The 24,141-nt window shown below is 38.0% G+C and overlaps 1 long non-coding RNA gene across 1 annotated transcript; it reads left to right on the top strand.

The window, feature by feature from the left end:
- The first annotated feature begins 573 nt into the window (after positions 1 to 573).
- On the top strand, positions 574 to 23,254 carry LOC114743452 (uncharacterized). The gene is made up of 3 exons (XR_003740006.1): positions 574 to 586; positions 10,455 to 10,463; positions 23,188 to 23,254. It is a non-coding gene; the product is annotated as an uncharacterized LOC114743452 (long non-coding RNA).
- Positions 23,255 to 24,141: the final 887 nt, after the last annotated feature.

Here is a 24,141-nt window from a genome sequence, read left to right on the forward strand (position 1 = left end):
GCCAAACACCCCCTAAAAGCAAGGTATATCATAGTATTGAGTTCTATTAAATAGTGTTAATGATAATCGATCAATTGATTGATCAATTCATAAATATTGAATTATCTATCATGTTATTAATCAACCTTAGTGCTAAGTTACAGAGACGTTTTATCTGATACATGATCGATTAACTTTTGATCGATCAGGTGATTGATCAATTTACTAAACCAGAAATAACTTAAATTGTTATCATCAATACCTTAAATTTAAGATTATTTATCTCTGTTTTGATATAAAGCATAAGTTAAAAAAAATTGATTTTTTATTTCTGTTTTTCAAAACAGAAGTAAATAGTGAGACTTCTTAATTCTCTTTTCCACAAGAGAAGTAAATAGTGGTGACTTTTTACTTCTTTTTTAACATAAGAGAAGTAAAAAGTTATCCTATTTACTACTGTTTTCTTGAAATAGACATGAATGTGTTCTTTTTAAAAAAAAAAAATTGACTTCCTGAATACAGTTCACTTGCCATACTACTAACATGTTAAAAGAACAGCCACAACAGCCACTTTCCAATAAGTTAAAATAGTCTAACATTTAAATCAGTCAATATTTTCAGCCAACATATATCAACGATCATGATTTCATCAATACTTAGCACATCAACTAACTAGTCAAAAAAACAAATTGCAAAAGTCAAAATTGATAACCTATTATCTCTAAACATAAATTTCATAAATCTCTAGACCACCATTCTTGAAGCAGTTGCTGTGCCAAAAAGTCTCGGATAAAATCAATATCATCAACGGTGTATGATCAGTCATTATCAAAAATCTGTAAATTAACAAATGAATAAATTTAAACATACGAAGAAAACAAAATAAGTAACAATTCAATTTAAAAATTCAACTATTACAAAACTAAAATTATATTTAGTTACCTCTTCAAAAATGGAGAAATACGTAAGGAAACCAATACCTTCAACTAAAGACGAACCCAATACCTTCACTATGCTCTTTCGTTGACACAACGATGTCAAGTTCCGTAACTTGATAATCACACATTAATCCTTAATTACCTTCTTGCATTACATCAGAATGGTTCAAATGAATTAATAATGAAATGAACAGGACATACTTCAAAATTGTTGCTCCTTGTTACTCGTGCGTGCTTTGCAAGTATCAAGCCCTGTTCAACAAATTCCAGTCAATGTCCAAGTAGCACTTACTACAGCAACAAATCAAATGCTCTTGCTAAAACAAATAATGAAATTTTTCAAGAAAAAGGGTTTGGGTTCAAATATGAAAAGTTACAAACAAATTCCAGCAAGTTATATTTTGCTTAAGCAATGCCAATTTCACCAAATACAAGCAAGGAACACTTGAAAACAAGTCTGCATAGATTTAAAATGACACTCAATCAACTAGAAGAGAATGAAGAAATATTTATTTTGTTTTTTTTCTAAAGGTGGTGCTCTTATGTGATCTAACAAAACAAGCTGACAAGTGATGATTCAAGGTGTTCTAACCCTTCAAGGAACAATTAGTCAAGCAGTTTTATGGTAAGAAAATGAGCAACAACAGCACAATTAGATTCGGATGATTAGCTAACTCAAATCTCAACAATTTCACACTTGTGACAGCAAACACAGTAGCTCAAAATTAGTAATTTGACAATAGAATTAGCGTCTACAGCAACTCAAAAATTTTCAGCAAGATCAAGGCATAAGAGTTTAATAACACCAATGACCAATTTCAGTTCAAATCTGGAGATTTCACCAAACAGCATAAGAGCACGAGCATTATCTAAGGAATAAGCTCACAGGTTATTGAAGCTATCTGTAGAACAGGAAATAACCAAGTCTTGTGACAAGTGAACTCAATCAAAGTTGGCAAACTGAGGAGCTACAGAATTTGAAAACTACATATGAAGCAGAGTACCTTAAAAGAAAGTTGATGACAATATAAATGAATATTGCTAAAAGAACACCGTGAACAGATGTTAACGTCTTCTAGGAAATTAATATAGTAACAGGCTTGATTGATATGAATAACAAGCTTCTACTCTCAAGAATCACCGCCAATAATAAGATTGAATCTGTTTGGTGAATGTTAAGCCAAAAAATATAATTCCATTGTATTGATCTGATCTAACTAGTTAACAAAATAACTCTTTAAAAACTAAGTTCTCATGCAACTGTGGGTAGATTCATATGGCATTGACATTGATCTGCTATCTGATGATCCCTTCAACTTCCTTAAACATTTTATCACGATCCTCCCAATAGCAGACACAACAATTTGACACAAGATTACCTTATTAGGTCCCAAACAACTTATGAAATGCAACATTACAATAATGGATTGGCTTAGAAATTAACCAAAGTGAAGTTGCCACAAAGACAGCTAGAAAGGACCAAGCATTACAGTATATATATGTGCTCAAGTAAAGAGAATCAAGACAGAATAAGTTTAATCCTAATACTCCAGAACAAGTTTATAGATTGCAGTTAAAGGTTCCCTTCATAAAAGGAAGTCATCAAAAAAATATACTGAAGGGGGAAATACATTTTTTTTCCAATACCTGAAGTGTGTGCAGAAGATCTCAAGTAGCTTCGGGAAAGTCTGGACGAAGCATCAATGCTAGTCTATAGCTCTTTATCGCAGCCTCTACATGTCTACTGTACAACAAGCAAAACACAGGTGCTGAGAGATCAATTGGGAAGTAAAATCCACATAGTACAAAGAGAAGATCCAATCCTCTTGCTGCACAAACGTATTATTAATATAAGGAAATGATTTAAAATAGATATCATATAATAGAAGAAGTTTAGATATATACTAACTCTGATAAAGCATCGATACTTTAGTACTTCTAACAATCCATCTGGTGTCTTTAATTTAACCCTTTTCTCAGATTCAAAAATCATGCTGCTAATATCGTGCTAGATAACTTGCCTTCTACTTTTTCCTTTTCCACCTTAGGCAAGAAGCATTAGGGCATGATTCTAAAAGTTTCTTTGGTTCTTCTTCGATCAACCATTTGACCAAAATAGAGAAGAGAGTCTGCGATTTCACTCCCTCCTCCATCAATCCACAATCGCGACTCCATCTTCCAAAATCATCATCTTCCTCTGACCATCGGCCAAAGAATGAAGGAGCAGACCTCGTTGAACCAGTCGGCAACAATGAACTAAAAGCCTTCAACTTCATCTCCCATCAACCTCACAAACCCATTCAGCCAAACCAAAACCATCAACACCTTGATCTCTTTAATCTTCATCACCGAAGTGTGTGCGCACATAGACAAAGAGGGGTCACTGAGCGTGCGCGTGCTCAGGGAAGGAGGTCGGGCGGAGTGTGTACACGCAGAGGGGCGAGTGGAGATGTTACGGTATTTAGGGTACAAATAGAGCTGACGAAGACTGTTAGATTTTTGGGCTTGTATCCGCCCTTGATGGGCCGGATTATTTAACTGGGTATAGAGAGAATATATCAGTCAAATATCCAAGGATATGTTTGACTTGGTCAAACATCCTGAATCATATCCAATCGGTTACGATATAAATCTAATTAATTTATATTAAATTAATTAATTTATATTGTGTAGATTAAATATATATTAAGTATATATATTTAGAATTAATTGTGATTGATTCTGGATTTAAATTCAAATATCATGATATTATGAGATAAGAATATATTATATCTTATCTCAGATTTTATCTGATGGGCTCAGTGGATATTTTTATGCTACCCAAAATATCCCTGACAAAAGCTATAAATAGAGGCTTCCCCCCATCAGTTCAAATCACTCCAGTAGTAGAGCTTTCCTACTATCTCTCTCTCTCTCTCTTATTTTCTTTCTTGCAAAAGAGGTGCTCTGCTGTGCACTTAAAAGCTCAGACTTTTATAGTCTAGCTTAAGCGTGAGCTAAGAAGATCCGACCGACCCAACCCGAGATCCGACCCGGTATGTTTTCGATCCATTCTGAAATTTTTCTTACATTGGTATCAGTGACAAGCTGAACGGAGACAATTACAGCATGTGGCGTCGTAAGATATCGTATGTCCTTGAAGAATAAGAAGTCACTGATGTGTTGACTACTTTTCTTCCAGAGCCTGAGGCAAATGCATCGCGAAGGGACCAGGACGGCTACGCGGCCTGGAAAAGAAGGGACACTATCGCCAGAATAACCATGCTAAGTGCCATGACTGACGATGTGTTGGTGCAATTCGAAACACACCCTTCAGCCTCTGCCATGTGGGCAGCACTGAAATCCGAATTTGACGGTACCTCTGCTGCGAGGCTTAGGAGACTCACCGTCAAACTTGATAATTTCAAGCTGGGTCCTAACACTCCCATAAGGCATCACCTAAGGGCAATGCAGAACTTAATAAGGGAGCTTAAGGAAGCCGGAGGCGCTTTATCTGATGAGCAACAGATTCAAGCTGTCATGAGATCTCTCCCAGCAAGTTGGGATACCATGAAGCACACCATTACTCATAATGAGAGTATAAAAACCTTTGCTGATGTAGCTCGCCACCTCCAACTGGAGGATGATCGGATGGAAACTGTGAAGCCTGTCAGTAAGGCATATTTAACTGAAGGAAAGGGAGGGGCAACCTCCCAAAACCAGTCCAAGAGAAGCAAAGGCTCTCAAAATAAGAAAGGCGGCCCTAAAGTGAAGAAAGGAAAGAGTTCCTTCAAGAAAGGCAAGAAACCTGCAAAGAAGCGGAACATAGCAACCATCAAATGCTATGCTTGCCAACAAAAGGGGCATTATGCCAAGGACTGCCCTGAGCAGAAAAAGGTATTGGATTCAGATTCAATACATTTCTCTTATGTTTCTAGCACTGCGTTTATTGCTGAAACTAATCCTGTTTGGGTTATAGACTCAGGGGCCACAGACCATGTGAGCAAGGATCGTGGGAACTTCACAGAATTTCGTCGGTTACCAGCAAGAAGCAGATGGCTTTATGTTGGGAACAACGCAAGAGTAGAAGTCAAAGGGATCGGTACTTGTGAGCTGACCCTGCATGGAGGAAAGACCCTAGTCCTGCAAAATGTCCTCTACGCTCCGGAAATCCGACGAAATCTTGTGTCTGTTATTTCCTTAGTTAGATTTCATTTCAATGTCTTTTTTCATGATTTCACAGTAGACATTTCGTATGGGACCAAATTTTTCAGTTTCTGGTTATGTTTCGGATGGTTTCTTTGTTTTAGAAAATTTCAATGATAATTTTTCTAGTTCTTGCTATGCGCTTTCTTCCGATGTCAATTACGATATATGGCACGCTAGATTAGGACATATTGGTCAAGAACGCATGACCAAACTGGCAAAAGAGGGTTTGCTAGGAAACGTGTCCAAAAAGGAAATGTCTCTGTGTGAACATTGCCTTGCTGGCAAGAGCACAAGGAAGCCTTTCGGAAAGGCAACCAGGGCTAACCATCCTCTTGAGTTGGTACACTCTGATATTTGCGGACCAATGAGTGTTAGGGCACGTCATGGAGCATGGTATTTTATTACCTTCATCGATGATTCTTCCCATATGGCTATACTTACCTGATTTCCCACAAATCTGAGGCATTAGAGTGCTTTAGAAAATATCTCAATCTAGTGGAAAATCAGCTAGGTTCAAGAATCAAAGCCTTAAGAACTGACCGAGGCCGAGAATACCTCTCTGATCAGTTCAAGGAGCTCTGTGAAGAAAGGGGTATTGTTAGGCAACTAACAATCCCTGGCACTCCTCAACAGAACGGAGTTGCTGAAAGGAGAAATAGAACTCTCCTCGATATGGTTAGATCAATGATGGCACAAGCTGAGCTTCCAACCTCATATTGGGGAGATGCTCTTTTAACTGCCACATTCATACTTAACCGAGTGCCTTCTAAATCAGTCACTACAACCCCTTATGAATCATGGACAAACCGCAAACCGGATCTAAGCATCCTAAGACCATGGGGGTCAGCGGCCTATATTCGTGATTCTTCCCATAAATATGACAAGCTAGAACCGAGGGGCAAAAAGTGTATCTTCATAAGATACTCTGAGAACTCTAAGGGGTATGTCTTCATTGGTGAAAATGATGACGGCTCAGTGACTGAGATAGAGTCAAGGGACGCAACATTCATAGAAACCGAATATCCTAGCAAGGGAGTATTGATCGAACAAGCCGTCTTTATGAGGATGATGGCAATGAGGTACAACAAAGTGTTCCTCAGTCTACTGATCCGAGTGGGAGGGTTGAACCATTTTCACAACAAGGTTTAACCCAGTCACAGGAAGTAAGTCCTACAACAACCCCACTTAGGAGAAGTAACAGAGACAAAACTCCTAAGAGACGCTTCTCAATTGAAGGAGCAACCTTCATCGTTAGTCCAGAACACGATGAAGAAGACCCTGTAAGTGTTAAAGAAGCACTAACAGGACCTGCTAAGGAAAAATGGCAGAAGGCCTTACAAGAGGAAATGGATTCCATGGAATCCAACCAAGTATGGGAATTAGTTGATCTACCACCTGGCCGAAAGGCAATTGGGAGCAAGTGGGTTCTCAAGTACAAACGTAAGGCTGATGGATCAATTGATAAACCCAAAGCAAGGTTAGTTGCCAAAGGGTATACACAACGGGAAGGAGTGGATTACGCAGACACCTTCTCACCTGTTGTACGTTTCAACTCGATACGACTGATACTGGCTTTAGTAGCAAGTTTAGACTTAGAGTTACATCAGATGGATGTAAAAACCGCTTTCTTGAATGGAGAACTAGATGAGGAAATCTATATGGAACAGCCTGAGGGCTTCATACAGAAAGGGAACGAACAAAAGGTTTGTAAACTCTTGAGATCCATTTATGGACTCAAGCAATCATCTAGGCAGTGGTACTTAAGGTTCCACAAAGCTATAAGCTCCTATGACTTTGAAATGATCGAGGAAGATCACTGTGTTTATATCAAGCGGTTTGGAGACAACTTTGTCATTCTATCCCTCTATGTCGATGACATACTACTGGCTGGTACCAATCTGAAACTAATAAAGATGATCAAAGAGTGGTTATCCTTGAACTTCGAGATGAAAGACATGGGCGAAGCAGAATATATCTTAGGTGTTAAGATAAGAAGAGATCGTTCTAGAAAATTGCTGTCATTGTCACAAAAGGCATACATAGCAAAGATTCTTGAGCGTTTCAATATGAGAGACTGCAAGCCTATGGATACCCCTGTGGTTAAGGGACATAACCTAAGTGAGGAAATGCGCCCTACAAAACAATGCGATATAGAACGCATGAAGAGAGTCCCATACTCAAGTGCCGTTGGCAGCCTAATGTACGCCATGTTGTGTACCAGGCCAGACATATGCTTCGCAGTCGGACTTGTGAGTCGATTCCAATCCAATCCAGGAGTCAAACACTGGGAAGCTGTAAAGAGGATTATGAGATATCTAAAAGGAACCATGGACTATGAGCTATGCTATCAAGGAAATGGCCTTCGTGCGGAGGGTTATTCCGATGCTGATTGGGCAGGAGACCTGGACGAGCGACACTCGACGTCAGGCTATGCTTTCCTACTGAATAACGGAGCAATCTCCTGGAGCAGCAAGAAACAAACGTGTGTGTCTCTTTCATCCATGGAAGCAGAATATGTAGCTTGTTCTGCAGCTGTCCAAGAAGCTGTGTGGCTCAAAAGATTCTTAGTACGATTGGGAATCCATGGTGGGAGTGAGGGACCAACTCTGATTCACTGCGATAGTCAAGCAGCAATAGCCTATGCAAAGGACCCTAAGTACCACAATCGTACTAAGCATATAGACATAAAGTATCACTTTGTAAGGGATATGATCGCTAAGAAACAAGTGACAGTTCAATACTTGTCCACTCATAAGATGTTGGCAGATCCCCTAACCAAGCCTATAGCTAGAGATCCTTTCGTTAAGCATGTAAAGGCCTTGGGCATGCGTAGAGCATGATGTATTGAACTCCTTTTTCTTTTTGATCCTTTTTGTTCAAATACGCAGGCACAAGGCATGTTGTACTGAACCTTTTCCTCTTACTTAGTAATTCAATGCATTTTATCCAGTTCAAAGAAATTTTTCTTGTATATTTGTGTATTTATACATGCATAGGCACAAGGTATGCAATACAATATGTCGTACAGGTCACAAGGTTGGCTCACTCACACGAGCAACCGCCTCGCTATGTTCTCATGGGATATAGAAGGTTTGACAGCAGATGATCACCATGAGATGGTAGAGAAGAATCACTGCACAAATGTCACCTCAGCTAGACTGAGATGAGACCCATAAAAGTTTGGGCCGAATCATGGATAATGTGTCATCCATGAGACCTGTAGCCAGACAAGGAACTCTTTACTAGTGAGACGTCATATATAGTTGTGATGAAAGAGCTCCTGGTTCAAATGTTGGAGTGCATTTGGAACTTAAGTCTGTATGGTGCTATTAAAACCAAAAGCGACATACTCCACTTAGTGGATTGAGCACCGTAACATGCAATTCATACTGCATGAGCTCACTCAAATCCGCAACAAGGGACGTAGATGGAAGATCCCTGATCCATTACGGTGTGAGTCCCAGAAAGGAAATAAACCTTTCATAATGCCCTTAAGACTTAGACAACATCACAAGGTTTTGGTTTAGTGGCAGCTACTCTAGCCTAAACCCCATGGTCAAGAATGATGCGATCTAACGGGTCAAGACTGAGAAAGCGACTATGCCAAATCTAAATGATGAATAGTCAGAAGGAAGATTTATCCTGAAATACACATCTACGTTGGTGTCTGTGACATGTCCCTTGCAGGTTGAACAGAACAACTAAGCAAGTGTGGATACCATACGTATGAGAAGGCAATCTGAGTAAACAAAATAACTCGAGAGGGATTAGATATGCCACAAGTAAAGTGTATGGATAAAACTAGGGCATTCGAGGCAACAAGCATACAATTTGCAGGTACACCAAGGGTGTTCTTGTGTGCTGGTCCTGCATAAAGGATTCCTAGTGCACAGGCGCCCGAATCGATGACGTCATGCCCACGCGGTCACGGCAGACACCTAGTATGAAGCAATGAAAGATTTAGCTATCGCACGATGGGCAGCCCATCAAGTGCGAGTGGGAGATGTTAGATTTTTGGGCTTGGATCCGCCCTTGATGGGCCGGATTATTTGACCGGGTATAAAGAGAATATATCAGTCAAATATCCAAGCGATATTGTGATATGTTTGACTTGGTCAAACACCCTGAATCATATCCAATCGGTTACGATATAAATCTAATTAATTTATATTAAATTAATTAATTTATATTGTGTAGATTAAATATATATTAAGTATATATATTTAGAATTAATTGTGATTGATTCTGGATTTAAATTCAAATATCATGATATTATGAGATAAGAATATATTATATCTTATCTCAGATTTTATCTGATGGGCTCAGTGGATATTTTTATGCTACCCAAAATATCCCTGACAAAAGCTATAAATAGAGGCTTCCCCCCATCAGTTCAAATCACTCCAGTAGTAGAGCTTTCCTACTATCTCTCTCTCTCTCTCTCTTATTTTCTTTCTTGCAAAAGAGGTGCTCTGCTGTGCACTTAAAAGCTCAGACTTTTATAGTCTAGCTTAAGCGTGAGCTAAGAAGATCCGACCGACCCGACCCGAGATCCGACCCGGTATGTTTTCGATCCATTCTGAAATTTTTCTTACAAAGACAAAAGAGAAAATAAGTTATAAAAATTTTAGAGAATGTTCTCGTCTCTTTATAAAAACAGAGGAGAATACTCTGAATTCTTGTCTGGTTCTAAAAAACAGGCGAGAATGCCTTTCTTTTTTCTCGTCTATTTTAAGAAGTGGATGAGAAAAGTGACTTTCAGTGACTTTTCTCCTTTGTTTTTCAAAATAGGCATGAGTAGGAGAGGAAAAAAATGTATTTTGTTGTAGTATTACTAACAGAAAAGATCGGGACTATGCCTTTTAAGAGGAACCTTGAATGATTGACGATCACTGCCTCCTAGTGAAACGTTGGAGACGCAACTTCAACTTATGAAAGGCTAATAATCAACATCGTATCGCAGCATAAATTCGTACACCAGACCTACTCGATGGAATTCTATAATGTCGAGTCATTGGGAATAATAGGAAATATGGTGGGTTAAACCATCAAAATAGAAAGATCCACATCTATATATGATAAGAGAGGCTTTGCTAGGATTTGTGTGGAAATTGATCTCCAACAGCCTCTACTACCTGCATTCACAACCTGGGGTGAAGATCGTTAAATAATCTATAAAGGGCTCCATCAAGTGTGTTTTCATTACAATCAAGAGTAGGGCAAAAAAAAGTTCTCCCCGCGCCTACGCGTGGGAGTAAGAGTTCTCTCCTCTGACACGTGAGAGTTTCAGTTTAGGCATAACGGCCTATTGGCGGGAAAGGCGGTTAGGGGGACGGGCGGCGATCGGAGGTAGCAGGTGTACACGGGTGGTTACGATGACTTACGAGTGAAGTAATGGCGACGGATGGTAGAAGTGATGAAGCAAACACCATTGATGTTCCATTTGGAATGAAAATGAATCTAAAAATGTGTTGATTGGCAAGATTCTTTCGGAGAAGGAAGTAAGTAAAGCGTCCGTCATGATTGTTGTGCAAAAGGCATGGAATCTTTCCTCTGGAGTGGATGTGGTTCCTGTTGCGAAGAATGCTTTCTTCTTCAAGTTCGCTGATGATATGGAATTTAACTGGATTCTGAGAGGTCGACCATGGTCGATTAATGGTCATGTGTTGAATCTTGTGGAATGGACCAAATTCATGGTCATTGAGGAGTGTGATTTTAGTAAATGTCAGGTTTGGATTCAACTACACGGAGTTCCTCTAGAAGCGGTGAATCTGACCAATGCTATCAGCATTGGAAACCGGATTGGTGATGTAGTAATGGTGGAGGATCCTAATTACAATAAGCGTATGCTTCGTAGTTTCTTGCGCATACGAGTAATTCTGGATCTCAGGACGCCATTGGTTGTTGGATTTTGGATGTCGAAACCTAACGGAGGGCAAACCTGGATCTCTATCAGGTATGAGAAACTTCAAAATTTCTGTTATCGCTGTGGAAATGTTGCTCATGACTTTCGTACCTACAATTTGCCAAGACTAATGTCGGTACCAGATCCTGAGAAACCACGCTATGGTAAATGGACTACTACTAAACAGGTCAAGACACTAGAGGATACACTGGTAGTAATCAGAGAGGGCTGGCCTAAAATAAATGTGAAGTGGCAGAGAGCTAAGGAGAGTAGGAGGAATTTACAGAAAGAAACTACCAGGAATGAGAATATTTTTTTCACTCTTAGTAGAAAATAAGGAGGAAAGGAATAATACAGCCACTGAGATGAAGGAGAGCTTGAAAAAAGAGCTGAGAGATGAGGTGGTTGTTTTAAATATGAATAAAGATGTTGATAGCTCCACTGAAAATGTTGACATAAACCTGAGAGCTCCAAAGGCAAGCAATTATGAGGCTGGATCTACTTCTGGATTGGCAAAAGATATTCCCGAGCATGCCTTTGAAGACACTGGAAAACTATGGTTACAGTGTTGAATTGCCACCGGAAGAAGAAGTATGGTGCTTTATGTTCGGCAAAAGATATTCCCGAACAGGCCTTGGTGCTTTATGTGAAACAAGATTTACATGAGGTGATGGAGAGCTTCTAGAGGCTTGGTTTGAAACGTGTGGCTGAAGAGAATTTGGTACCTGAACTGAGTAAAAGAAGAAGAGTTACTGAAGTAGTATGTGAGCAACCTTCTATTATTACAAATTTCACTGGTAGTCTAAGAAAAACAAAAATGAAGATAAGGAAGGCTGCTTTAAAAAGAGGAAGAAAGAAGTCTGATATGAAAGCTCAAGAGGTAAGTCTTTATGGTAGAATGGAGGGATCTAAATTTGGTAATGCTGAAGGCATGGGTGGGTGGCCTCAAACAGCCCCCATGGAACCATGAAGCTACTTTCCTGGAACTATCAAGGTCTGGGGGCTGCCTTGACAGTTAAAAATCTTAAGGATTGCAATAGGAAATTTAAGCCCTCTATTATATTCTTAATGGAGACTAGATTGAGAAATAAGAAGTTAAAGAAAATTAAAAGATCCTGCAAATTGGAGAACGAATTTTACGTTGATCCTCAAGGTAGATCTGATGGTCTATCGCTTTGGTGGAGTGAAGGTATTGAGTTCGAATTTCTATTTCACTCACAGAATCTGATTCATGTTAAAGTAAACTCTACTGTGTTGAATATTCCTAAGTTCATTACGTTTGTTTATGGTGCCCCTAAAGTTGAAGATAGAGAGGCAGTTTGGAGAAAACTGAGATCCATTACTAGGAATGTTAGTGGATCCTAGTTGTGTGTTGGAGATTTCAATGAGGTAATATCTCAAGAAGAGAAGGAAGGTGGCAGACCTATTAATGTGAGAAGAGTCATGAATTTCTAGATGCTACTTGATGAATGTGGCCTCATTGATTTAGAATTTAAAGGTGCTAAGTTCACTTGGAATAATAAAATGTGTGGGGGTGCCAACATCCGTGAAAGAATTGACCGTGCTTATGGAAATATCTTATTCAGGGAATGCTTTGACAAGGCTCAAGTCTTCCACTCTGAACCTATTGGATCAGATCATCATGTGATATTGGTTAATTGCTGTTACCAAGACGAAAAAGTCCCTAGAATGTTTAAATTTAATGCAGCTTGGGTAGACCATGATCAGTACAGGAGCATGATAAAGGAGGCTTGGAGGTATAGGGAGGGGCGAATGATGAACAGAATGGATGAATTTGTTAGAAGACTGGGTAATTGCAGAAAAGCTTTAATTGATTGGGATAAAAAGGAATTCCCTAACAACAGAAAGCTTATTGATGAGCTGCGGTTAAAACTTAATGACTGTTTGGAAGGTGTGTTGTCTGAGGAGAGGGCCCTACATGCAGAAAGCTTGATGAAGAAAATGGAGGAGGCCTGGGATAGGGAGGAAATATTCTGGTGGCAAAAGGCAAGACTGAATTGGATCAAACATGGAGACAAAAACACTAGATTCTTCCATAATACTGTAATTCAACGCAGGCTAAGGAATAAAATACTCAGATTGAAATCTAATAAGGGAGTCTGGGTGGAAGAGTCTGGAAGAATCAATAGTATGCTTGAAGAATATTATGAGAAGCTCTTTGATTACAAGAGAACTGAACAAACTAAGGAAGTCCTGAAGTATGTGAAGAAAGTAGTAACTGATGATGAAAACTGGTTACTGACTAGACCCATCACTAAGAAGGAAATTGAGCTAGTTGTGTTTGACTTGGGCTTTGCAAAGGCACCAGGATCAGATGGATTCACTGCCATGTTTTACCAATCAGCCTGGAGTGAAGTAAAAGAGGAAGTTTACAGTATGGTAAAGCAGTTTTTTTATGGTTACACTGACCTCAAGAAATTAAATCTTACTCATATAGTCCTGGTATCGAAAGTTGAGAAACCTGAGTTTGTGAGCCAATTTCGTCCAATCGGGCTTTGCAATGTCTCTTATAAGATTATTACAAAAATCATGATAGCTAGAATGAGAGGCTTAATGAGTAAATATATTTCAGAACAGCAAAGAGCCTTTGTGGCAGGAAGGTTAATTCAAGATAATGTGATCCTTGCTCATGAAGCCTTTCAATATTTGAAGAGGAGGGAAAAGGGTACTAGAAGTGATCTGGCATTAAAAATCGATTTGAGCAAAGCTTATGATAAAGTGGATTGGATCTTTCTCATGGAAGTCATGTTGAAAATGGGATTCTGTTTACAATGGGTGAGATGGATAATGGAGTGTGTTACCTTTGTTGAATTTGACATTCTGGTTTTTGGAAAAAAGGTTGCAAAAGTACCCCTAAAAAGAGGAATCAGGTAAGGGGATCCTCTATCCCCCTACCTGTTCATTATTGTGGCAGATGTCCTCTCTTTGATGGTTCAACACCATGTGAATAATGGAGACCTGAAGGGTATAAGATTGTCAAGAGGTGGACCTATTCTCTCCCATTGTTTTTTTTGCTAATGATGCTCTCTTCTTCCTAAGGGCTCAGAAGGAAAATTGTATGGTAATGAAATTAATTCTAGAGATGTTCGGTGCTGCTTCTGGACAAGAAATGAATTTAGACAAGTCATGCATCTACTTCTCAGCCAATACAACACAAGTCTGTAAAGAGGAGGTTGAGCAAGCTTTGGGGATTATAGCCACAAATGAGCCTGGAAATTATCTAGGCTTGCCACTGCTATGGGGAAGATCGAAAACTACTGCACTCAATTTTGTGAAGTACAAAATAAGTAAGAAATTGCAAGGGTGGAGGCAAAAGCTGCTAACATTTGCTGGAAAAGAAGTGCTGATAAAGGCAGTGGCAAATTCTATACCAGTGTACCCAATGTCTAGCTTTCTTTTTCCTCTGAAGTGCTGCAAGGAGATTGATAAACTGATCTCTGACTTTTGGTGGGGCCAAAATGAGAAGGAAGGGAGGAGAATCCATTGGAAGAGATGGGAAGTGATGATTGATGCGAAAAGTATTGGTGGAATGGGTTTCAGGAGTTTTCAAGCTTTTAATAAGGCTCTACTAGCAAAAACGGCTTGGAGAATCATAAAGAATCCTAATGAACTATGGTGTAGGATTTTGAAATGGATTTACTTCCCTAATTTTGACTTTATGAATGCTAACAAAGGTGGTAAGGCTTCATGGTGCTGGTCAAGCATTGTTAAGGGCAGAGAACTTCTGAAGAAGGAATTGTTTTGGAAAATAGGAGGAGGAAGTGAGGTTAGGGTGTGGGGTGATAGATGGATTACGAGACTTCCATATGAGAAACTGAGCTGTGAAGTAGTGAGTGATGATGACAAGAATCTGAAGGTTGCTGATTTAATTAAAGAGGGCAGATGGGATCTTAGTGTTATTGCCTCAAGAATCTCTATTGAAGAAAGAGAGAAGATCATGCAGATAAAAATCCTCCCTTCTAGTAGTAAGGATGAGGCAATCTGGTTGAAGTGCAGGGATGGAAAGTATAATGTAAAATCTGGCTATCATGTTGCCAAGGAAGATATGAAAGAAAGTAGCATAACCTCAAAGCCTAGTAACTCTCATCTGATTTCCAAACAACTCTAGAATTTGCTATGGAAGCTGCATACCCCCCAAAAGTTAAACACTTTCTGTGGCACATGCTTAATGATGCTTTAGCAACTAAGGCTGCCTGCTTTAAGAGGAAATGTGCCTCTAGTAATCTTTGTTCAATCTGTGGTTTAGAGGCTGAAACAATTGAGCATTTGATTTTGCTTTGTCCTTGGGCAAATAGGTGTTGGTTTGGGAGTTCTTTATCTTTGAGGATTGATAGGTCACAAATCACTAGCATTAAGAAGTGGTTTGAAGAACTGATGTTAGGAAATAAAGACCTGAATGAGGAAGGAAAGGCTTTGGTTGCTGTACTTTGTTGGGGTATCTGGAAAGCTAGATGTGATTGGGTTTTCAATAAGGATAACATTAATGCTGATAAAGTTGTAACTGTGGCTTCTACTTTGGTTAATGAGGTATGGAGTGTGAAGATTGTACTGAAAAATAAAGTAGATGGCAGACAAGAGACAAGACCTGCAAGGAATACTCGGTGGATTTTACTAGAAGAAGGTACTATGAAGATAAATGTTGATGGTGCCTTCCTTAAACAAAACGGATATGCTAGTATAGGGATTGTTTGTAAAGACAGTACAGGTTGTTTCTTAGGAGGATTTGGGAGAAAGCTTGTGGCACAAACTGCTTTGGAAGTAGAATGCCTGGCAATTAGAGAGGCAATTTTGATTAGCAAAAGGTTCAAGGACTGCAAGATTTGCATTGAGTCTCACTGCGAAATTCTTATTAAGCACATTGTTATGTCTTCTACTGATGGCTTTGAATGGCAGTGTGCCTCCTTGTTGACTGAAATATTGTCGCTTGTTGTGAATAGACCAGAGATCGAGTTTTCCTTGGTTGCTCACCAGGGTAATAATGCTGCAGACTTCATTGCAGCTTCTTGTAGAAGGGGGTTGGCACCCAATGGGTGGCTGGTAACAGTCCCAACTCCTTTGGAGGATATCCTACTGGCTGACTCAATTGGCTGCGGGAAAAAGGACAGCATGGAGGTGCAAAGTGTTCTGCTCAATCACCCTGAAGGAAATGAAAGATCCTCTCAACCTGATGTAGCCTATAATGATTGGGTTGGTATTGGTTGATTTCTTTTCCTGTTAGGTAGTTTGCGGTCTTTTGTGTGAGATGTGTGTAGGATTATCTGTTAGTCTTTGAGTGTATTTTGGTGTGTTTTGGTGGGCTAGGTTCTGTTGTTAGTTTTTTTTAAGTGTTTCTTGGCTTCGGCTATTGGTGTTTGTATTCCCTTTTTTGGTTATTAATAAAATGGCCTCTGTTTTGTTAAAAAAAAAAGTGTGTTTTCATTACGGGAAATATAGGCACATAAAGTAGAATTGTGCCGAACTCAAATATTGCACTAGTAAGAAATAAGGAAATAATGGATTCTATTGAGAAGAATGTTGCCGATAGCCTAAAAAAGGCTAGGGACCCACTCATCCAACAAGAAGGTGTAACGTACTTTAAAAAAATAAATAAATAAAAGGAAGTAATTAAATTAAGTTAAATAATATTTTATTATATTAAAAAAAAAAAACACCCCAGCTTTCCACCAAATTCAGTGGAAAGACTGGGCAGTTAGTCAAGAACAAAGAAAACAAGGGGAACAAGTATTAATTGAAGGAAGAAATAAGGGGGGCATTAAATTGAAGCCGCAAAAAATGGGAGATGAGGTAATTGGAAGTTGAGAGGAAATAGAATAAGAGAGAAGAGACAGAAGACGAAGAAGGAGCGGAAGAAGAGAAAAGAGAGTGAGAAGCAAAGCAAAAGAGAGAGAGAACTAAGTTACAGAGTACCTGACAGTTTTGAAAATCATTTAGGTACACAAAACTATTTCTTTTAATCAAATTTTCTTTATGAATATTTCCTATATATTTATAACTTTATATTATTAGTATCATTATAATGTTTAGAGAAAATTTTACTATTTGGGTACAGAGTAAATATGAAGTTTTGACAATGTATGACCATAGAAATTTAAAGATATATTATTAAAGAATTTTAATTTGTTTATATTTACTCAATGACTGTTTTGAGAATTTTAAATTAAGATTTTAGTTGAAAAATTTGTTATTCGAAGATATACAATATTTTTATCGATTGAATTTAAGTTAAATAATTTATTTGAGTTATTGAATATATTATTGTGGTTTTAATCGGTTTAAATATTGAATAAGTTAAAGATATATTTTCGAAATAATTTTTGAAGGCTTAAAAAATTGTAAATTGAGAATTTTGTGAAATTAGATAAAGTTACAGTTTGTTTATAATTTAAAGAAGTTGTTTAGTTTGAGAAAAAATTTTAAATGAGATTATAATAAATAATTGAGAATTTCAATATAAAATATTTATATATATTGGGTAATAAAGATATATTTAATTAAGTTATTAAATTTAAATAGTTTTATATGAAAATTTTGTTGTCAAAATAATATTATATTTACTATAAATAGCAAAATTTGGGAGAGTTAATATATTTATGTAATTTTAGTTTAGAGGGTAGTCTTAGAATTTTAAAGTAGTTTTGGAGTAGTTCTGAATTTATATTAATAAATATTTATGTGCAATTTTATAGACTCTTGACAATTTTGGAATAATCTTTGTGAATATTTGTAAGTTAAAATATCAGGTAACTCTGAAAATTATATTATGGATTTTGCTAATTTTTATATTATTGAAATATAATATTATGATTTTTCAAATAAATGTTTTGATATGTTACTTGATTTTGTTAAGATTTATTACTATTAATTATGATCAGTATTTAAATTTATTAATATCCATGGAATTAGCATGAGTTGCTGTTAAATAGTACAAAAATTTTATTATTATCTTATTTTTAATAATATACTTGAGAAGGTACTTATGATGTAACATTATTTGCACTTGACATATGCATTGTTGGACTAAGGATAGAAGGAGATTTGTATGGATATAAATTACCACATGGTATGCCATTACTCGGTGCACAGTGGATGACACTTGTCAGGACTCCTTCTTCTATGTTTTCCTTTGGCCGAGAATTCAATAGAGCTGTGGGACATATGACACCTCCTTATTTTATTTGCAAAGGACGGGAGCCATAATTCGAGCTTGAGCTCTATATCTTTGGCTGGATATATCTCTAGTATTGGTGAGCTTGGAATAATTCAGTAAAATGAATTAGTTCCTATTAGACTATGTGTTAGCCTATGGCTCTAGTCAGCGGTATAAGGATGGACAGTGATATAAGGGAGGCAGCATATTGCATTATTTTTAGATATATTGAAAAAAATGATATTGGTATATTGTTGAATCAATAATGAAATTGAGTTAAATATATCAAATCCGTGATTTATATATATATATATATATACACACACACACACACACACATATACACACACATATAAATGGATTTTTAGTTTATCATATATGGTTTGTTTGTATATGTTAGAATTTCAATCATTACTAAGACGTTTGATCTCACCCCTTATATTAACAATTTTCAGGTGAAGGATCTAGTAGGAATTAAGGGAAGGCACCAATAGAGTGAGCCGTGAAGGCTTCTATATTCCTCAAGCATATGCTGTGTTATATTTTTATTCGTCATGACTATAAGGTTTTGATAATTTAATTTGTTATTATGTCAGAAATATTTTGAAATTATGACTTGCTTGGAGTATTAGTAATATGTAGATTTTTAAATGAAATATTTTATCGGGTATATAGATATAATTATGTAAGGTGTTACAGAAAGAGTATCCAGTTGTGCTCAAACACTGTCGAATAGAAACACACCAGAAAAAATTGACAGCCACCTAAGGCTGCAGATGCTGGTGGAACGAGATTTTTGGAGGCGAGTTAATGGGGCGGATAAGAATGGATCTGGCGAAGGAAATCGGGCAACAAATCAGTCTAGGATGAAGCAGAGGGATGAGTGAAGGACGGAGATTATGACCGAGAAATCAGCTAATATGGAATCAGTTAGAAGAAGGAACTTTGGAAAGGATGTGATAAATTCTGGCACTTGGGTCAAGGTAGGTTCAAAATGGAAAACTGATGATAAGCCCAAAGCACGTGGAAAAGAGAATAAGCCCAATCCAAAACTGAAAAATGGCCAGGCTCCAAAGGACATGCTCATTAACTCGGCCAATCCGTTTACCGCACTTCGAAAAAGAAGCCCCTGACCAGCCCCAGGTCCCAAACACCATAAAAAGAATAACTATGATAGGATATGATTGTATGGATACCTCACTGCCCCCTAAACCAAACCATCTTAGCGCGACAAACTTTACGCCTTTAAGGATTATTACAGGAGTCTCCCCCCCCCCCAATGAGTTGACAACCAATATTAATAATTTGTTGGCTATAGTGGATAATGTCCAGCTGGAGGACAACAAAACAATATCAAATAATCTCATTGTTTCTCTATGAATTTCATGATATGGAACTCAAGAAGCACAGGTGGAAAGACATTTCCTAGCTTAGTGCATGAAACAATGAAATACTATCAACTTGACTTCCTTGCACTAGTGGAAACTCGTTCAGACAAACAAAAAACAGAAAAGTGTATAGGAGGACACTTGGGATTTCAGGACTTCACTTTTATTGAGTTGGATGGGTACAGCAGAGGGAGTCGGTGTTGTATGGCATCTTTGTTGTTGCCATAATTTATGCTAGTCCAAATATTGTGGCTAGGCGAGGTCTTTGGCATGAACTTCAGCGCGTTGACAACACCATGCAGGAACCTTAGATCCTTGGTGGTGACTTCAACGCAACCTTATTTGAAACTGAGAGAAGATCTTCTTCCTCATATAGGGTCTCGGTTGATAGGGACTTTTATAGATGGTATGAAGGGTGTAATGTGCAAGACTTGGGCTTTGGTGGGCCACTATTCACATGGAAATGGGGCACGATGAAAGCTCGGTTATACTGTTATCTTGCTAATAAAGCATGGTGTCAACTCTTTCCTCATGCTAAGGTAACACATCTTCCACATTATAAATCTAACCATTGCCCCATTCTTCTTCATCTTGACCTGTGCAGAGAACAGTCATAGCGTCCTTTTCGTTTTATTAAGTCATGGGTCCTTCATGATAACTTTAATGAATTTGTTAAAGACCAATGGAATAATGATATGGACTGGAACCCCAACCTCACGCAATTTACTGATGCATGTTGTGTGTGGAATGAAAACGTATTTGGTTATATCCAGGGACGAAAGAACAAGCTCTTGCAACAGCTTGAAGGGGTAACAAGGGCTCTGGCTCATGGGAATAACAATAATTATTATGACAAACTCCAAGTTGAGATCTGCAAGGAGCTTGAAGGAGTTATTGCACAAGAATCCCTGCTCTGGGCTTAAAAAGCATGATTAAATTGGAATGTACACAGAGACAAGAACACCAAGTTCTTCCATTCCTTTGCAAATGGACGTAGGAAAACTAACCAAGTAGATGCAATTTTCCTTGATGATGGTAGTTGGAGCTATAACACAGGGGAAATAAAGCATAAAGCCACGTTATTCTTCTCTTCTCTTTTCCAAGAAGACACATCGATTTGAGATGCTCTATCTTGTGGACTTTCATATCCGGCCATTGATGATATTCAGTCGAGGTGCTGTGCCAGTGATGTTGATGAACTTGAAATTAAAAGTGCTCTCTTTAGTACGGGCCCCTTAAAATCACCAGGGTTGGATGGCTTCAATGCTTTATTCTTCTAGCATCAATGGGATATTGTTAGATTGTGAGATTTGTGAAGTTTTTATTTGCCAATCCCCAATCTATTTGTGAGATCAATGGGACCTTGATTGTTCTTATTCCCAAAAAAGACCCTCCAAAAAATTTCAAAGATTTATGCCCTATAAGTCTCTGTAATGTGGTCTATAAGGTAGTAACAAAAATTTTGGCAAACAGGATGAAGAACTTTATGTCCCAAATTATATCTGCTAATCAATGTGGCTTTGTTTCGGGACATCATAGTTTTGATAATATTATCATTACTTAGGAAGTCATGCACTATATGCAAACTATGAAAGGAAAGAGGGTTTATTTAGCTATCAAGATTGATCTTGAAAAAGCTTACAATCAGGTTAACTAGAACTTTGTTAAAAATTGTTTGAATGAGCTGAACCTCTCGGAACACTTTGTAAGGATTATTAATATGAGTATCACCATGGCTGAACTCCAGCTCCTCTGGAATGGCAGCAAGGCAGAATCTTTTCACTCTTCTAGAGGAGTACAACAAGGAAATCCTATCTCTCCTTACATGTTTGTCATTTGCATAGAGAAATTGACCCACTTGACTCAAGAAAAGATGGAAGGCAATGAGTGGAGACCAATCAGACTCACTAAGAATGGCCCCCCTTGCTATCTCATTTGTTTTTTGCGTATAATATCCTTTTATTTGCTGAAGCCTCCTTGCAACAAGCTGAGTTGATCAATAACTGTCTTCATTCCTTCTGCGCAAGTTCTGGGCTTAAGGTTAGTATTTCTAAAACTCGAGTTTACTTCTCCTCTAATGTGAATCATAATAGATGCTCTGAGTTTAGTAGATGTTTGGGTTTTAATCAAACAACTAATCTGGGGAAATACTTGGGCACTCCCCTACATCACAAGAGAGTTGGCATAGAGACCTGTCAGGACACCATGGATAAAGTCAAAGCAAGGCTTTCTAATTGGAAAACTAATTCTCTGTCCCTGGCAGGTGAATCCACTTTGATTTCCTCTGTGACATCGACCATCCCAAATTATGTCATGCGAACGTCTCTTCTGCCCCCTACCATCTGCAAAAACTTTGATAAGCTTAGCCTAGGAAGTACGGAAGAGAAAAGGAAGGTGTCTTTGGTAGCATGGGTAGTACGGAAAAGAATCTGAGCTTGATCAGCGTGACTACTTTGAAACTGCTCTTAAACTCAAGCAGGAAGCCAACCTGCTCAACATCCGCAACCAGGCAGGTACATTCTAGTTAGAATTAACACTTGGTCATATCTTAGTTTTGTTATCATCTCTGATGATAATTAATGAGGTGAAAGATGATGAATATGGCAAAATCTGGTTGCAAGCATTGAGAGGAATTGGATTTTCTTTTCCAGGGATTAAAGCTGACGATGGATTGTACAGTTTAGAGAGAATTAAAGAGGCTATAAAGAAGGGCGTTGGGTTTACTCCTGGAATTGAGTGCAATGTGGATTCAAGACACAACAGCCAGCTTTATCAAGTTTATCTGTCGTGGACACTTCTGGGTCAGACTTTGTTGAGTGCCCTATTCTTCCTGCAAGCAGATGTAGTTCACAAGTCCAGCTTCCCAAGTCTCAAGACAATTACTAATTACAATGAAAAATAACAGATTGCTACAGAATACGTTTTTAATTTGTCAGCCTCCTCCATCTTTAATATAGTCTCTGGATTGTTTCATTCCCATTCTTATCATTTACTCCAATAATCTTATTGATGAGTTGTGGCTAAGCTACTCAAACACGAGCTCGTATACCAGATGCTTGTTCCTTGCACTTGAGTTATCAATCATCATTAATTCTATCTTTCTTGTGTTGAAGTCTTATTTGGTACGTTGCATGTACATTTAATAAGGGAAAAATATTTCAAGTTTTGTGCATGAACTTAGGGAGAATATTTACTGCCATGCCGAAACTTTGACTTCATAAAGAAAGACTCAAAAGTGATTTGTTTTAACAATGATGAGCCCAGTGATGAATAACGAAGGCTTAGGCGAAAGAATAAAATAATCAATTCATATAGTTTTCACAATAACTAGGAGCAGTGATCACAATTTAAAACTCTAGCCTTCTGCATATCCATATGCGTAAATTCAGAGATCCGAAGTTTCCAGCTTGTAAAGCCAATGGTTTTAGACTTCGAGAAAGTGGTTTGTTCATTCCAAAGTGCTTCTACTGCCTATTTATCCACAGTTCAAGACAGTGAAGAAGCCATCAAATACAAAACACACCGATAGCTTCCTTGTTCAAGTTGAAGAAAATCAGAGGAAACTATACCAAAGAAGAAGAAGTTCATTTACTTGGCTCTGCTTCTGGCTGGCCATTGCAGGTGTTGAAGCTCATGGCTATGGAGTGTGTGGGAAGTTCAGTCCATATTAGAATGCTCACATATGTTCTTCGTCACTATGAAAAACCAGCAAATTAGAAGACTTAACTGTTCCTGTCTCTGCAAAATGCTGCGGGCCTCTCTCTTAAATTTTAAAAGAATGCTTCGATGCTTTCATCAATTTTGATGCTTGGAAATATTCAGACATCAACCATCACATCGCCTCGACCATTCCAAGACGTTGCCATATCATTCATCGCCCCCACTAGTGCACTGACACAAGCCTTATGAACTACTAGTCACCTACCAAGCTACTGTAATAAAGTGTGTGACTCTGTGTCTTTAACAAGTGCTCATTATAGTAGTTCATTATTAATGAGATTACATGTTTCCTTTCGTTCAAGCTGCGAATAGTGTTTGATTCGTTGAGTTTGAACTGGTTTGTGTTTTTGTTTTAATCTCAAAGATGTATTCACCACAAAAAAAATAAACTTTAGACGATGACTTTTGACGGCGACAAAAAAAGTTGCCATTGAAAGTCCACTTTCAACAACGACAATAAAAAGTCGCCCCTAAAAGTAAAACTTTCGGCGGCGACAAAAAAATCTACTTTTAGCAATGATACTAAAAAATTGTCGTTGAAAGTCTACTATCTGTGGCAATTTTTTTGTCGCCGCTGAAAGTCCACTTTTGTAGTTTGTTTTTCACTGCTAAAAGGTGTACTTTTAGAGGTGACTTGTTAGGGTCGCCGCTGAAAGGTGTACTTTCAGCGGTGACTTGTTAGGATTGCCGTTGAAAGTAGACTTTTAGTGGCGACTATTAGTGTCATCACTGAAGGTCTGACTTTTAGCGGTGATATTAGAAAAGTATAATCTAATAATATACTCCTCCAATCCTTAATATAAGACTCATTTAACTAATTTGACTAGATTAAGGAAGTTAGGTAAGTTAGTTAAC

Source organism: Neltuma alba, unplaced genomic scaffold (assembly GCF_004799145.2).
Source record: "Neltuma alba isolate B1F8T4 unplaced genomic scaffold, ASM479914v2 tig00004030_pilon, whole genome shotgun sequence".
Taxonomy (NCBI): Eukaryota; Viridiplantae; Streptophyta; class Magnoliopsida; order Fabales; family Fabaceae; genus Neltuma; species Neltuma alba.